This window comes from Bufo bufo, chromosome 2 (assembly GCF_905171765.1).
Source record: "Bufo bufo chromosome 2, aBufBuf1.1, whole genome shotgun sequence".
Classification (NCBI taxonomy): Eukaryota; Metazoa; Chordata; class Amphibia; order Anura; family Bufonidae; genus Bufo; species Bufo bufo.
The window spans coordinates 637,677,226-637,690,689 of NC_053390.1; the positions used below are offsets into that span (position 1 = coordinate 637,677,226).

A 13,464-nucleotide genomic window follows, 5' to 3' on the forward strand; every position below is an offset into this window, starting at 1 on the left:
AGATAGCTGAGTACAGCGCCCAGGGGGTCTGGAACTCCCATAGAAATAAATAGAACGGTGGCACGCATGCCTGACCGGCCACTCCATTAATTTTGGGGGGTTCCACGGAATAGGAGGTCCTAATCTAGTCATTGGTGGAGGTCCCAAAAATAGGACCCCCACCAATCTAATAGATATCCCCTATCTTGTATCCCCTTATCTTTATTATTGCATTGTACTCACTTTGAGTCAAAAATAATTTTTTCAATAGATCTTTATAAAAAAAATTTACCAACTGTCTTTGTGCAGCCTGGAGTATAAGTATCTGAAGTTTCACTCTGTTCCATTAGGCAGCTCAGCTGACGACCTCTTATCTCTGACCTTATAAATACTCAGTATAGCTAAAAAAAATTCTTACTCATATGAATGTGGCTTAAATAGGTTGTGCAGCAATTTAAATTGATGATCTATCCTCAGGATAGGTCATCAATATCTGATTGGTGATGGTCCGACACCCAGCACTGCCGCCGATCAGCTGTTTGACAAGGAAGCAGGACCCCATGGGAGCGCCATTTCCTAGTCATTAAACTATGTGTTGTCTCCTGTGAATCAGCGGTATAGTCTAATTAAAAGTACTGGCTCCATTCAAGTGGAGGGAGTACTCATCATTACACTCTTCCGAGACGAAGTGCAGTGTAATGAACAGGATGCGGTGCTCACATGGAGTGTCGCCTCCTCTTCAAACAGTTGATCGGCTGGGGTGCCGGGTGTTGGACCCCCCGTCGATCAGATATTGATAACCTATCCTGAGGATAGGTCATCAATATAAATCACTACACAACTTTTTTTTTAAATAACTGTTTATGATCTTTTAGTAATTTAGATAAGGTTTTTTTAGATGACTGGCACAACTAAAAGTAGGATTCACACAGCTAGAAAAATAGTTAACCCTTTATGACAGAACAGCTCAATATTTTTAATAAAGACCAACTGAAAAAATGATTTTTAGCCCATAATGACTAAACTGCAATAAAAATATAAAAAATTGCCCAGCAGGTGAATATAGTCTTTAATAACCTTTGTGTACACTGTCAAAATGTCATACTGTGACACATCATAGATTTTAATGAATTACCAGTATGTGGACAATTTGGCAGGTGCCCAGTATTGAAAATTGAAGACAAACCTTTTAAGGCTAACATCACCTGGCACACATAATACCTCTTTGTCATGACAAGCACCAAGAACACTATTTTGAGAGAGAATAGCATTTTGTGAATCTGAATACCATTCTTTGAAGAATTTTATGTTTTGGTACAGAAAGGAATGATTTTGGTGCCATTTAGTTTAGGGGAAACTTAATTTAAACAGAAACTTTTAGAGTTTCCCATGTGTTCTAATAAAGGGGATGTCTCACAAAGATGTACTCACAATCCAGCCCGGCTATCAAACCTAACAAACCAACCACCGGAGAAAGTTGCGTCTGGCAATACATGACATCATATTCCTTTTAAAAGGTGCAGCATTACACCAGGTATCCATACGAATGGCATACTATGAAACTCAGGAAAATGCCGAATAAGCTCTTTATTCTGGCTTATAGGGTGAACAGATGGCAGGATGTCCCAAGGGGGAAACTATACTACTGAGGCCAGTGACTGGCTGCAGCAGTCAAATGAGGTTTACAGCTATGTCACCACATCAGCCATATAAACATAGAGCAGCTTTTTTTAAATCCTTCAAAGAAGCTTATTCAAAAGAAAACAAAAAAAACATACCCAATGCCATTACCCAAAAATGTCACAGAACTGACACAAACTATAACCCTATCGGTACAAATTCTCTCTTTCTTCCTTTTTCTACAAACTATAATGCTTTGTATGTAGTATTTTATATATTTCACTATAGACTTTAAAGTAACATCTGAGCACTGCTGTTAAAACTGTGTAAAAAGAAAACAATACAAAAACAGATGTGTGAATCTATCCCAATGCTTAAAAACTTTGCATTGTATTTCCTTTCTAACCTCTCTCTGCTGGGACTAAACGTGTTAACTAGAGAGCTATGCCCTCTATTAATTTTAATGATGAACGCAATAAAACATAAAAACATTTGTGTAATTGCTGTTTTATGCATTGCACAAAACTAAAAAAGTATATAAATAAAACTATCATATATTTACCAAAAATGATTTCTAAAATTTCTAAAAAAACAAAAACAAAACAGACCACTAAAAACAAACCCTGCAATAGCTTCATAGCCTTAAAAACAAAACGTTAAGGCAGAGAGAATGCCAAGAGACAAAAAACAATTTTTTTTTTATTTTGGTCCAAAAGCATATTGGCCTCCAAACTTTCTCACGTGTCCTTTCCTTGACTGCCTTGATTTTTTGTAGTTGGAATGTGAAAAGACTGACTCAGAAATTGCAATGAAGCCACACCAAAGAAAGTTCAGACAAAATTAGACCCTTAAGCTGGATTTACACGGGCCGACTGAGCGTCTGATTGTCGGGAATGAACCGTTCCTTCCCAACAGTCGGCTGCTCGCTACATTTACATGCAGTGATCACCTCTACAGTACGAGGATGAGGGATTGCTATTGCCATAGTTCGTCCCCATGCAGAATGATGGTTTCTGGGCAGCAGGTCGCTGTTTAAAGAGCACAACCTGCTGCCCGGAAGCCATGATCAGTGTTGCCTGCAGAAACTACAGGATCACCCAATGAATGATCGTTTCCCAATAATCTGCCCGATTCTCAGGCAGTGTCAATGCACCTTAAGTTTGTGCTCAAGCATTTTACCTTTTTGGTATATGATGATAGTCCTAACATATCATTCTACTGTATCGGTTTGCTTCATTTGTATGTAAAATGGAAAAAAAAGTTATCTAAGCCAAAAACATAGAGCATTTCCATGAACCCATGATACAGCATTTCCTTTATTTATTATTGGGATAATGCCATGCTAGGCTGTAGGGAACCTGACATTCCTTGTAGTCGCCCTTTCTGTTTAAAAAGTGGATGGTTAAAACTTTATGAAACATTTTTTTTAAATTGTTCAAGGTTATGGTGATGCTGTTGGCTGCATTTATTACTACCTGGCTGTGCTCCATTACATGCAGCTCTGTGCCTATGGGAACAATGGAGAACTCCTCAACAGGCGGTGGAAATGTGATTAATAATGATGGTACTAAAGACAGCAGCAGTCAGGATATATAATTTCTGCACTTAGACAGGTAGTCTGCCCTGATAATTTATTATCCGTTGGCATTGTTTTTAACTAGAAAACTACCTTGTTCATTGAACAGTATGACCATTATTCCCCTTTTCAGGTTAGATAGCATAGATATAGATACTTCTAGCACAAAAAAGACATTCAGTTCCATATGTTAACCAAAGTACCACTTGTTCAAAATATAAAGATTCCTGTGTCTATAAAAAATGTCAAAATTACTTGGTCAGACATAACCAATCTACAGTAACTACAAGTACACCCGCATGTAGCTTGTAAACAGCCTACTGACACTATACTTTCATATGGCTTGGTTCATTGTCAGCGTGTAAGGCTGTTTGCCTTGCTCTGCTTCTAAATTATCTTCATAAAGGAGCAATGATTTGGTGTCCAATCATTTTTTTATACACTAACCATGTATAGATGAAAACCTGTTATTGGAAAAAGGGGTTAATTGTTCATTCATTGTTGGTCATAAGTATGAAGATTGTTAATTGACCATCTGAGTCAAGTCTTGGCTACACAAGACCTATTACTACATTATATGGGAAGCGGTTGTCTATTAAATATTAAAATATAATATTTAAAGGAATGTTTCTACCATATTAAGTGATGACATACTGATGATCGGTGGGATTCTAGTTGCTGGGGCACCAATAGACTCTTCCAGTCAAGGCCATTTGGCATTTTCACCGCACATCGATTCATTACTTCTAAATTGGTCATGTGCAGAATGCTGGACGTGGCTGTGAATAGGCCTGTTTTGTGATGAACAGGGAAAAATCCAAGAGCTTTACTAGCACTGTGTTATGATTAGTGGAAGGTTAAGCACTAAGACCACCACCAAACATTAAGATATGACAAATCCTAGCTGAATAAAATAGTTAGTAAATCTCTTTAACCCTTAGGATACAGGAGTTTTTTTTTTTCGTTTTTGCATTTTCATTTTTCTTTCCTATCTTCCTTGAGTCATAACTTTTTTATTTTTCCGTTCACATATAAATATAAGGGCTTATTTTTTGCAGACAAGTTGCACTTTCTAATGCCACCATTTAATATGGAATATAATGTAGTGAGAAGCGGGCAAAAAAATTCCAGTTGGGGTGGAATTGGAAAAAAAAATGCAATTCCTCCACCGTTTTGGTTCCTACAGCATTCCCTTTGCGGCAAAACTGACCTGTGCCCTTCATTCTCTGGGTCAGTATGATTACAACAATACCACATATGTATGAGTTTTTTATGTCTAAAAAACCAAAGAGACCCAGTGTATTGAAGCCAATTACCGGCATCCTCATTGGCCACAGAGGATGCCTTCAGGTTTTTTAGCTTTTAGATGCTGGGATTAGGGTTTAGCAAACCCGAACTGCAAAGTTCTGGTTCGTACCGAACTTTGTGAGTTCGGGTACCCGAACCCAGACTTTTTCACTGAAGTTCTGGTGATTTTTATTATTTTCCATTATAACATGCTTATAATGGAAAATAATAGCATTCTTAAGACAGAATGCTAAATAAAATGGCCATTGAGGGGTTAAAAATAATTTTAAAAATTTACCTCATCCACTTGATCGCGCAGCCGGAATCCTTTTTCTTTCTTATTTCTGTAGGACCTGCAAAAGGACCTGCGATGACTTCACCTCGCTCACCACGTGGTGAGCATAGTGCCTTCATCGCAGGTCGAAGGACCTGTGGTGACATAACCGTGCTCACCACGTGGCGAGCGTGGTGATAACATTGCAGGTTCTTTTGCAGGTCCTGCAGAAAGAAGAGGATACCGGCTGCGCGATCAAGTGCATGAGGTGAGTTTTTTTTTAAATTATTATTAACCCCTCAATGGCCATTTTATTTAGCCTTCTGTCTTAAGAATGATATTATTTTCCATTATAATCATGTTACAATGGAAAACCAATAAATTGAAGTTCGGGTCCCCATTGTCTTTAATGGGGTCCGGGTTCAGGTTCAGGTCAAGTTCGGGTCCCGAACCCGAACTTTGACCTGAAGTTCAACCGAACCCATGGTTACACTTGATCACGGCGTCTAAAAGCTTTAATGATCATGTTCGGCATTATTGCCAGTTGTGGTCATTAGCCCCGGGTCTCTGCTGTTTGAAACAATGGAGAACTGCCGGCCATGTCTCCCTCTGCATGTGCGAGCGGGCGCCATGTTTAGCCATCGCCGTACATGTACGGTGCTGGTAGCAAAAGGGTTAAAGAGACTGTATCATCTATAATATTTTATTTAAATTGAAACCAGATAGTGACAAATATCCTTTTTCTAATCTGTTTTTATTTTCTGATTGTAGATTTTTTATACTATTTTCTGAACATGATTATGGGGCTTTCATCTTGCCTGAGCTGTTCTTAACAGCATTTAGAGATATGCCTTACAGTAACCACCATGGACCATAGACACAATGGACAGGAGGGGATCTCTTCTATAGGAGAATTTTCTAGGCATGCTTTGTGGGATCACTATACCAGGAGGAGGAGTAGATCGGCTGTAATGATCACCTATTCTGAATCCTGCATCCTGTGTTATCTATATAGAGGTGTGATCTGTTATTGCCAGCGATGATAATAAGATGACTGCTGAAAACTGATTGGTACATAACAAAGTCTCAACATAATATTAGACAGTAACAAATGCTAGATTTAAGATTTCTTTTTTTTATATAGACATGAAATAACAAAAAAAACAAAAAACTCCAACAATTATAAACAAATATATTTAAGATAAAAACACTTGATTTAAACAATAGTCCGTTTTCTGATGACACATTTCCTTTAGTAACTATAAGAAGGATGGATCATGAAATACTACTGGCAGAGTCATTTTGCTATGCAAATATAGCAAAATTATGTCAACTGCATTTACTCTCATTTTGCTGCCTTTGGGCTCTTTATAGATATTTGTTAAGGAGCATTTACACTGCGCTAATGGGCAGACAATTATCAAGAAGAAAGTGTTCCCTCCTGCCTGCTCATCAGCGGAGGTAAAGCGCTGCATTTACATGAGGCAATCACATCTACTGTATGGAGACGAGCAATTGCTACTACTATCTCTCGTCCTCATACAGATTCATTGTTTCTGCCCAGAAACAATGAATGAGGTATCTGCACCAAAGATCGTTTCACCCGATGAACGAGCATACACGGTATTAGTAGATCTGCCCTATGTATGTTGAAAACAATTCCACTTGAAAACTTTGCAAATAACAGCAGTAAGAAAAGCCATTTAATCACAGTTACTGAGACACTGGCCGCTAAAAGAACAAAGAATTCAGTTATCTAATATAATAAAATCCCGGTGTGAGTGCGTTGTGTCCGTGTGTGTCACCAGTTTTGCACTGGGCATGCGCTGCGTCCAATCAGGACACAACGCTCCACACAAGTTTCCCTGCAGCCTTACTGCACAGCAACCCCCCTCTTCCCCCTTTCAGGATGTCAGAGCGGCAGCGGGCAGAGTGTTAGCTATAATGTCCAGCTAACACTCTGCTTGAAACGGCCAACATCGGTTGTTTAACCCCTTCCAAGCCCTCTATAGAGGGGCTAAGCATCGGGCCACTGCTCCGCTGCTCTGCTGTGGCAGCGGCCTGATGCTTGAAGGGTAAACTGAAGGAGGGAGTTCCCTCTTTCCCCCATCGGGCCACTGTGCTATGGCAGTGTCCTGATGGTTACCACGGCAACCGGACACCTTCACAGGCATGCGGCTTGCTGTGGTATATCTAAGCCTGATCAGGCTCCTGCTAAAGGCAGGAGCCTGATCAGGCTTAGAGTGAGTTCAATACACTGCAGTACACCATATAGTGTACTGCAGTATATTGTAAGCCATCAGACACACTGGCTCTTCAAGAACCAAGTGGGTCTGGGTCCAAAACCCCCCCCAAAAAAACACTAAACATGTTTAGTATCGCCGCGTCCGTAAAGACCTGATCTATAAAGGATCATGTTACTTTTACCACATGATTAACACCATAAAAAAGAAAAGAAAAACTATGATGGAATTGCAATTTTGCCCACCGCACTTCCCAAAAAATTGTATAAAAAGTGTTCAAAAAAGTCATATGTATCCAAAATTAGCAACAATTAAACCGTGACCTCATCCCACAGGCTTTTATTGAATAAAATAAAGTAAAAAAAATGTACATATTAGGTATCGTCATGTCCATAACGACCTGCTCTATAAAAATAGCATGTGATCCAACCCATCTGGTGAACGCCATAAAAACATTAACTAAAATAAAAAATGTGCCAAAATAAAAATCCATTTTTATCACTTTACATCACAAAAAGTGTAATACTAAGCAATTAAAAAGTCATATGTGCCCCATAATGGTACCAATCAAACAGTCATCTCATCCCACAAAAAATTAGACCCTACCTATGACAATCGCCCAAAAAATAAAAAAAATATAACTTTCAGAAAATGGAAACACACAATAAAAGTAAAAAAATGCACATATTAGGCATTGCTGTGGCCATAACAACCTGATCTATGAAAATATTATGCTATCCAACCCGTCTGGTGAACGCCGTAAAAAATAAAATAAAAAATGTGCCAAAAATGATTTTTTTTTATCACCTTACATCACAAAAAACAGCCACCAGCTACAGCCACCAGTCAGTGCCAGCAGTCTCAGCCACAGCCGCCAGTCTCGGCCACCAGCCACAGGCACCAGTCTCAGCCACCTGTCAATGTGGTCAAGTTCCCTTGCCATTTAATATAGACTGTTCCTACTAGTGTTTATGCACTACTGTTCTAGCGCCCGTTATTGTAACGGGCTTAATGTCTTGTTCAATATATTCATCATACAATGAATTCCAAACATGGCTAACGTGAACTATGTTCTAAAAAAAAACTATCATGACAACTTTGAATACAACAAAATGGTTGAACAGTTCACAGACATTTATGTTGTTATTCTCATGTTTTACTACTTTTAAAATAATAAGATTCTAAGAAGCTTTTTTTTTTAACATAAAAAAACATTGTTTTGTGTTGCCATATTCTGACATCCATACCTTTGTGGTCAATAGAGCTGTGTGAGCGCTTTGGGGGGGAACCAATCTTTACTTTTTATTAATACTGTGAGCAGCCAGAAGGAAAAGTACTGGAGGGCAGATACGTGCCACTGAGATTGTTAGTCTCAGTAGCAGGGGAGTACATAGAAATCGTTAATTTCTAACGATAATTTGTTTTCCCTTAGTCCTAACAGCAGCACAGATGGGGTTAACTGCCCCCGTGGACTGGTAGGACTGGCGGAATTTTTAATGAGCCCAAAGAAGAACCAATGAATAAACTCCAGCTCCCCTAAAGGGAGGGGTTCACCCCCCAGCCCATCGTGTCTATAACAAGAAAGTACTTAGGGCGGGAAAATTTGTGTGCTGCTGTTAGGACTAAGGGAAAACAAATTATCATTAGAAATTAACGATTCCCTTACATCCTACCAGCAGCACAGATGGGGAGATAGCAAGAAGAATCCCCTAGGGAGGGTCCTCATGCCTGGCAGAAGTAAGAACTGTCTGCCCAATGGCCGAAAACTCTGCTACCTTAGCATCTATTCTATAATGAGAGATGAAGGTTGATTCAGAGCTCCAGGAAGCCGCCTTACAGATCAACTCTAAGGGGAGAAGGCTTCTCTCCGCGACAGAGGTTGCTACGGCCCTAGTAGAATGGGCCCTCACAAACTCCGGAGGATCTAAAGATTGGAACATGAAAGCTTCCCTGATGGCTTTGTTGACCCAGCGACTAATAGTAGTTTTAGACGCTTTACGGCCTTTAGACTTACCGGCAAACAGGATGAAGATGTTCTCATCTATCCTGAACTCTCTGGAGCTATCCACATAGATCTGGAGGCATCTTGAGATGTCCAGTTGATGTCTAACTGGAACATCAGAGGAGGAGGCGGAGAATAATACAGGTAGAGAGATTACCTGGTTAATATTTTGAAAAGTTGGAACCTTAGGTCTAAAATAAGGTAGAAATTTCAGAAGGACTCTGTCCTGTAAAAAAATGATATATGGATGTAAAGCAGAAAAAGCTTGCAGCTCAGAAATTCTCTTGGCTGAGGTTATAGCCAGGAGAAAAACCACTTTAAGAGTTAAGAACTTAAAATTTGCTTCCTCCAAAGGTTCAAAGGGGGGAGATGCTAACCCCTTGAGAACCACTGACAGGTCCCATTGGGGAACGGGTTTCAGTATTGTAGGCTTCAATCTTTCAGCTCCCTTAAGGAAGCGTTTGATGAGCAGGTCCCGAGAGTATGGTTTGTTGAGACAGCCCGAGATGGCAAAGACTTGAACCTTCAGGGTAGATGGGGAGAGACCTTTATCTAATTCATCCTGAAGGAACTGTAATATCGCAGAAAGGGGTGGATCTGCAGACGCCACCTGGTTGGAGCTACACATGATGTGAAGATCCTCATGATCCGGGAGTAGGCCTTCTTCGTAGACTCTGCTCTGGAATGCGACAGGGTTCTCAGGACCGACTCAGAGAGACCACCCACTCTGGGAAGGGACTGATCAACCTCCAGGCTGTCAGGTTGAATCTGTGCAGATCTGGGCAGAGATGAGTGTCCCACGACACCAGGGTCTGCTCTGGGGGGAGTCTCCAATATTGTCCCCGACTCATCTGAATGAGCTGGGTAAACCAGTATCTCCTGGGCCAAAATGGTATGATGGCTATTACAGAGGCCTGATCCTGATGGATTTTCATCAATACCCTTGGTATCATGGAAAAAGGAGGGAATATGTAAGCCAGCCTGAACCTCCACGGTATCGTCAGAGCGTCTATCGCCAGGGGGTTGTCCTCCCTGTATAGGGAACAGAACCTCTGTACCTTGGTGTTGAACCTGGTTGCCATGAGATCTACCTCTGGCATGCCCCACCTGAAGACTAGCTGCCTGAAGATCTCTGGATACAGTGACCACTCCATAGTCGGTAAGCCGCGACTTAGGCGATCCGCAATGATGTTGAGGGAGCCTCGGATGTGAGTGGCAGATTGATGGGATAGGGTTAGCTATGCCCACCGCAGAATTACTCCAATCTCTGAAAGAAGGGGTAAGGATCTTGTTTCTCCCTGCTTGTTTATGTAAAGCACTGCAGTCATGTTGTCTGACTGGACTTTCACTGCTTTGCCCCGGATCCGAGGGGCGAAGTGGAGGAGGGCTAGCCGGATAGCACGCATCTCGCGAAGATTCGAAGAAAGATGCCTTTCCTGAGGAGACCAAGATCCCTGAACTGGGGATCCATCTAAATGGGCGCCCCAGCCTACAAGGGACGCGTCTGTTGTCAATATGAGCCAATCTGGTTGGGTCATAGACTTTCCCGCTGGTAGATGGAACCACCATCTGAGGGAATTCCGGGCTTGGTTGGATAGGGAGCACAGGGAATCTAGCCCCGCAGGGCTGCCGTTCCATTTGTCTAAGACCTCCGATTGAAGAGGACGGAGGTGCCATAAAGCCCAAGGGACTGCATCCGCAGCCGCTGACATGAGCCCCAGCATCTTCATGAGAGTCTGGATGGAGACTCGTCGTGGGACGGAAAGGAACCTTGCCAGGTCCTGAATCCGCACTCCTGTTTCTGGCGTCAACTGGAGGGACATCTCCAGAGAGTCGACCACGAATCCTAAATAATGGATTGAAGTCGATGGGCTCACGTTCGACTTCTGCCAGTTGATGATCCAGCCTAGGCGGAGCAGAAAGGAAATTGTGACATGAAGATGATGAGTAAGTATTGGGACCGAAGAGGCTAGAAGAAGCCAATCGTCCAAGTAGGGAACAATGGTCAGTCCCTGAAGTCTCAGAGCTGCCACCACCGACACTACCACCTTGGTGAAGATAAGAGGGGCAGATGAGATTCCGAAAGGGAGGGCGGCAAATTGAAAATGCCTGCGCACTCCTGAAATCTGGACCGGGATGTTGAGGTAAGCATCCTTGAGGTCCAGAGTAGCCATTACGTTCCCAGGGCTGAGGATGTGGCTGACTGACCTTATGGTTTCCATCCGGAACCTGGTTCTCCTTATGAATCGATTGAGAAATCTCAAATCTATGATCATCCGGAGATCTCCTGTTTTCTTGGGCACCAGGAATACTGGAGAATAAATCCCTAGACCCCTCTCCCCTGCTGGTACCTCCTCCAGGGCTCCCTTGGAAATGTAGTCCTGAATATAGGACTCTAAGATCTTTTGTTTGGCCGGCAGAAAACTTTGAGTGGCGATGAATCTTTCTGGGGGGAGAGAAATGAGATCTATTAGATAACCGGCAGCCACTATGCTTTGAACCCAGGGGTCTGAAATTTACTGGGCCCATACATGCTTGAAATGGGAGAGATGACGGGTACGGGAAAAATGGGAGGGGTATGGGAAAATCCAGAGGCATAACGACAGGGGTAGCAGGGTTTAACCAAGAGCCTCTGAGAGGCCCATAGTCAGGAGGGTTTTGCCTCCTTGGTGGTTTTGCGGGAGCATCTCGAAAATCTTCTAGACTGCCCCCCCCAATCTCTACGTCTGGCCTGCTGTCCGGATCTGCCTTCGCGATCTTGCCTGCCCCGAGCTCGAAAGGGCTGTTGGGGGAGACTCTTCCCCTTCTTATCCGAGAGTCCCTCCATGATGTTGTCTAATTCCGAACCGAACAGGTGGTCCGGCTCGAAAGGGAGCTCACACAAATTATACTTAGAGGCGTTATCCGCATTCCAGGGTTTCAGCCATAGAGGTCTCCTGGCAGCCGACACTAGTGCCATTGTCTTGGCTGCCAGCTTCAGCTGTAACTGGGACACATAAGAAGTCCATGGCCAAATTAACAAATTTAAATGCGGCCAGGATATCGTCCCGGGAGACACTCTGGTCGACATCTGTCTGAATCTGGTTCAGCTTAGTACGTAAAAAGGAAGTGACCTCCGTGGCTGCAATAGATGTTGAGGCCGAGGCTGCGGCCGCCGAGTAGCTCCTTCTCGGGGTGCACTCTGCCCTCCTATCGAGAGGGTCCTGAAGGCTAGACCCATCGTCCGCAGGGACCAGAGTGCGCCTGGACAATTTGGCTATAGCCATGTCCACCTTAGGAATGGAACCTCATGATTCCACCAAGGGTTTAGCCATTGGGAACATCAGTTTAAACCTTCGGGTAAGGACTGGACCTTTTTCTGTTTTTTTCCCATTCTGCGCATCACAGAAAGAAGGGTCTCATCCGCCTTAAAGACCCTCTGAGTCCGACAGGCTGGATCGGAGGACTCCCCTATGTCAACATCATGGTCCCCTGACCTGATGGACTTCAATAACTTCTGTGTTTTTTTGGGTGGGAAAAAACACGAAGTTGATTATTCCTCCTCAGAGGAAGATGACCCCACTGAGAGGGGCGTGGGTTTGTCAGTAGGGGCGTCAACTTCCATCGGAGTCTGGGAGGGAATCGGTAGCCTCTCATTCAGTAACCGTACGACCCCCTTGATGGAGTCGTCTACATATGTCTTCGCCCACTGGTACATATCTTGCATCGTGGGTTCCGTGGCGGTACCGGAACGGCAACTGTCACACCTGGAGTAGGGGCAACTGTCGTCTAATGGCGTGTTGCAGTCATAACAGGCCAGGTGTTTCCTCTTGGCTGCAGACCTCCGCTGCTGGTCTGACTCTCTAGGAGAAGCCATAGCTGTAACAAAAGAAGAGATTAAAACATCCCTAAAGTCCAATGACCGGGAGTTTATAACACACAAATTAACCAAACGGTATGCCCACCAAGCAGAGGAGTAACGACAGAGAACTCTCAGTCAAGCACAAGGGGACTCTGGAGCTAGTTTGTTAAAGCAGCGCAACCAGAGACAGAATGATGGGCTCAGGGAGCTTAAAAGGGAAAAGCTCCGCCCAGGGGAGGGATTTCCTGTAGCAATCCCTCCCCCTGAGACGTCACTGCCACAGATTATTTCTGAAAACTTATACTGTGGTAATAAGAGGGATACCCCCCGCCCTTCCTGTGAGAAAAGATCCGGCCAGTAACCTCCAGTTTTGTTTAAAAAAGACGCTGCCGGCCAGGACCGAGAGACCGGAAGTGACGCCGCAGCTGGCCGCGCGGCACTTCCGGTCATGACGGCGCCCATGCCACCACAGGAGGGGGCGCAGCACCAAGAAAGGCAACGCACTACCCCCAGGTACGCCAGCAAAGAAGTTTCCAATGGGGGAAAAATAAGAAAAAAAGAGCACAACCATAAGCGCTGTCTACAATGACTTATTCTAGAAAAAATTGAGGAAAAATGGGGGTTATAATAAAACCCCAATAT

General features: G+C 43.2%; 1 protein-coding gene across 6 annotated transcripts in view; it reads right to left on the reverse strand.

Annotated features, from left to right (window-relative positions):
• Positions 1-13,464, reverse strand: part of INPP4B (inositol polyphosphate-4-phosphatase type II B) — a 698,485-nt gene that overhangs the window by 45,300 nt on the left and 639,721 nt on the right. The window lies entirely within an intron of this gene.